Genomic DNA, 4,437 nt, shown 5'->3' on the forward strand with positions numbered 1-4,437 from the left:
CTGTACCGCACTTTCTGGTTTAAAACTTCCACTGTACTGTATTAGTCATGCCGCTGCGATAAACTTCAGCTGACCTCATTTATTATTAAGTTTTATTGGTAATATATTGACGATTTCATTATTGTTCCCGCACTTCCTGCTACTTCTCAGGCGTCTTATACAGCCAAAGCGAACGTCGCTGCAGCACTCTTCGCATGGGCGTATTGGCATTTGTGTACCTTCACTGTCTTGTAGGAAACACGCAAAAAGACCTTCATAATACCGCAGGAAAAAAGCACGATGTAAACCGTGCAGATTGTGAGCTCACCTCGCGCAACATACGCACACGCGTAAAACAAATCTGCACACGGCTCAGCGTCGTAAACACAGGTCGCGGCTACAAACAAAAAAATGGAAAGCCATGAAAACGTGCTAAATGGTGTTCATCGTTAAAAGCACACTGTTAACAAATGTTCAAAAAGAACGTCATCGAAATGGTTGTCTGCAATGATCTCCTTTCGATATTTTTTTTGCTCAGAACTTAGTCACCTGAGAATACTAAGCGCGTAACAATCCCTTTCTCTATATTCCAAGCGCTTATTTTCTTCGTGCAGGCGATGCGTATCGCAACAAAGAAGATCCTTCTGCGGACGCTTGTCAGTACCCACATGAAGTGGGGACCTTCATACAATGTGGAAGCCCTGCATAGGCATGCTGCAACATAACCTAACCTAACGTAAGGTATCCTGCAAACGCGCTAACACCATCTTATTTCGTTCAAGCTGCTTATGTGTCCAGCAGCCACTGCCAGTTCAGCTATCCTGATAGCAACTTAATGGAATGGCATTGCGCACCGCTTCTACAGTCCTGTCACTCTTAAGTCCTCTTTCTACCCCCTGCCTCACCCCAGTTCTGTCCAGGAATATCTCACTGGCTTCTTCTCGTGAAGAGAATCAGGTCGGCCTGGTGGGGCCGGCAAAGCACATTTGGAACACTTGATTTGTGCTATGAAAGTTTTGCACTGCTACTACTACTACTATTGCTACGCTAAGATGCGGTGTATAGCATATGGTATGGATGTCACGTTATGGTATAATACGGCACGGTGTATGGCGCGGCGTATGGTATGGTATGGTATGTTATGGTATGGCATGGCATGGCATCGTATGGTATGTTATGGCACGGTAAGGTATGGCATGGTATGGTATGGTAAGTTGACCTGTAGAGTCGGTGTGGACGTCACGAGTTTGAACGGAGTAGCGGGAAAATTTTTAAATTCAGTTCTCCTGGTCATAAGTTCTTTTTGCTGCAGGGTAAGCGTTAACATACACAAAGGAGTCCGAGAAAAATGGGATGCAGCAGTCCTCAGCGCCCCTTTAACTTTCTGCTGAGATTTATTCTGGGCGCTTTTTCTTGAGATGCAAAGTTACATGGTGACCTGCATTTTCACCTGTATGTGGAAAGAATTCTGGGTAACAAGGCGTCCGCGTCGTCGTAGTATGTTGCTCAAAGGCAATATTATCGAAATGGACCTAAGCTCTGTATGGGGACTTGTGGACGTGCTCCTGGTATGCTATCTGTAGTCACGTACGTTACCCTGAAGGGATATTCTCATGAAACAGGGCGACTGATGTTCGTCTCGGTTTTCATTATCACTTTTTTGTTTTTGTATTTTTCTGTTCTCTTGGCTTCGCTTGTTCATTTCTCAGCACCCTGGTGCACGAAATGCGGTCTGCTGTTGTAAAGCCCTGGCCACACGTGTTTTATAAACGCAGAAATTACGAAAGTGTTTAACTTCTGTTGCTTGGCAGAGTATGCACGCTTCCAAGAACTCTGAAAGGGGGCTTATCGTGGCTTCCGTGTTCCGAAAGCTATAGGCGCCTATACGTGTATGAAAGTAAGAGATACAAGGTTCCTGTATAAGGCTACACTCTCTGCTTTATTTAACCAGAGGAGTTTTTTTCTTCAAAAAGCCCTCAATCTTAACTAATCACAAGGTATTATTTCAATACGAGAACTTAACTTAGGAATTAAAGTTCTCCCAGTTAAGACGTCCGGGCGTCACGACAGGAGGTTGATGCGCTAATTCACTCCCTTGTGTATTTAATCGACGCTGCCACTGTCAGGTGAGGCGAGAGGCCAGGTTAAACTAATATGCGACAACTCGTCACCACTGCCTTCATCAGGGGCAAATTCGAAATAGTGTCATCGCCCTTCCCGGGTGCGTTATTTTTTTTCTGGAAAATCCCTATGAGGGCACCCAACTTTTTCGTCAAAGAAACATCGAAAAACAAATGGTGCCGATACTACTACCTCTCCAAGAGTTACACGTAAATCCCCCCCCCCCTTTCCCGCGCCCGGCTTTGGTGTATTGCGTGTCGGACAGTGCTGCTAAACGGCCTAACGGACGTCGTTGCGCTCTTCCTTGTAGCATGAGCGACCTGCTGATTATCCACGCGTACTCGAAGGAAGACACTGCCAAAATACCTGCTAGGCGGTATTGTTTTCAGCTCCGCAAGAGGCTTTCTGTAAGGCCGCCCCTCTTTTTTTCCAGCTGCGTACCAGGACGCCGGCACACGCGGAAGCGCCCTCCCCCCCCCCCTCCCCCGTACAAGCGAGAGCCCCCGAGTGCATACGGGGAAAGCAAAGAGTCGCTTGACGCACCGACCCCCCCCCCCCCCCCACCCTACCCTAACGACGTGGGCTATCGTCGGGGAGGCACCCGCAGCGTCCCGCCCTGCCTCGTGAACAAAAGCGTATTCCCAGGAGGGCCGTGACGGACACCTGTCATGACGGACAGGCAGTACTCACCAAGAATGTGCGAAGACAGGGGCGATCCTTAATATGGTTTCCCGGAGCGGCAGACAAACCCCTTCATGCTTATTAGCTGTATCCCGCCATCGGTAGTGCGGCAGCTTCGGAGCCCTTTCGCTCCCTCTTCTGTTGCTGACGGGCTACGCGGACCGATGATGGGTGGCGGTATGCCTGAGGCAAGTCGGATTAGCTTCGAAGGGAGAGCGTGTCGATACTCTCACTTGAGAGAGAGAGTGGTGGCGTATTTGTTTTTTTTTTTAGTTTCTGTCGTTAACGAGACCCTGGGTTCGAGGCTAAGCCTAACCCAATGGGTTGTCCCCATCTCTCATGATTATTTTTGATTGGAGAGTTGATGCTTAGGGCGGGCCACTGAAAATGACCGCCCTTAGTCCTTTGTTAATTAAGTGCTTAAAAACGCATGTAAACGGATGCAGTTCAGTCCAGTCTGAGCTGGGGCTCCATGCTTAGCATGTAACGTGATGCTACTTATTCTCTAACCTGCCCGGTCGATGAGTAAAGTAGCGCAAAGTTTGTTCTTTTCTAAATTCAGTTCTGCTTTTTCCAGTTTAACTCTCTGTATATGTATGCTGTAAATATATGCTCTGCTGTCATCATCTACAAGCTCGCCTCCTGTCGATCTTCCAGCATTTGTAAGGAACGGACCCTTAAGGACCGCTCCACAAGCTCCCTGAATATATTTTGAAAATAAAAAGCCGAACGACAATAGAGGAAGGGTTCGTAAACCTTCCTCGAAGAAACGAACAACCATTGAAATTCTACTCTTTCAATGGGTGGTCATCAATGGCGACAGCGAAAGCAGCACCGAGAAAGTTTCACTGAATTACGGTTATAATGAATAAATGTAGCAAGGAAGCAGGCGCTATCCTCGGTTCGGCGGCCGCGTGTGTTGCGACGAGCGTCTCTTCTTTCAGTCTTTCCTCGCAACTCTCTTCTGTCCACGCGCGCTCCAAACACGAGAAGAGTACAAATGGAGAAAGCTGTCCTCTACCGCATTCCCTTTACGGGGCAGGGTATGTTACCCGAGTCCTTGGATAAGTTTGCACCTTGAAAAATGCGGAATACTTAACGTTGACGACGCAAACAAATTCCCCTCTTCAAAACATGCGAATTTCTATCAGTTACGAAGGTTTTAACCGAGGTTTCAACCTCCTCTTATTCCTAACCTCAGGAGCTCCGTTGCGGCGTTTAAAAGCCTCCTCCCATTGCCTACTGCATCAAGTTTTTACGCTTTACAGAGGGTCTATATCATCGTTGTCTACACAGTATATATAGTGACCGAAATCTACTGCGGAACATGACCAGAATACCTTGCCCACAAAAGATTTGTGCACCCCCAGAAAAAGAAATGGAAATCAAAATTGGTCTTGGGGGAAAGGAAATGGCGAAGTATCTTTGTCACATCTCGGCGGACACCTGAAACGCGCCGTAAGAGAAGCGATAAAGGAGGGATTGACAGAAGAAAAGAAGGGAGAGGTGCCGTAGTGGAGGCCTCCGGAATAATTACGACCACCTGGGATTTTTAACGTGAAAGGAGGGACTGGCAGAGGAAACGAAGAAAAAGGTGTGGTAGTGGCGGGCTCCGGAATAATTTCGACCACCTGGGATCTTTAACGCGCACTGACA

This window comes from Amblyomma americanum, chromosome 1 (genome assembly GCF_052857255.1).
Source record: "Amblyomma americanum isolate KBUSLIRL-KWMA chromosome 1, ASM5285725v1, whole genome shotgun sequence".
NCBI lineage: Eukaryota > Metazoa > Arthropoda > Arachnida > Ixodida > Ixodidae > Amblyomma > Amblyomma americanum.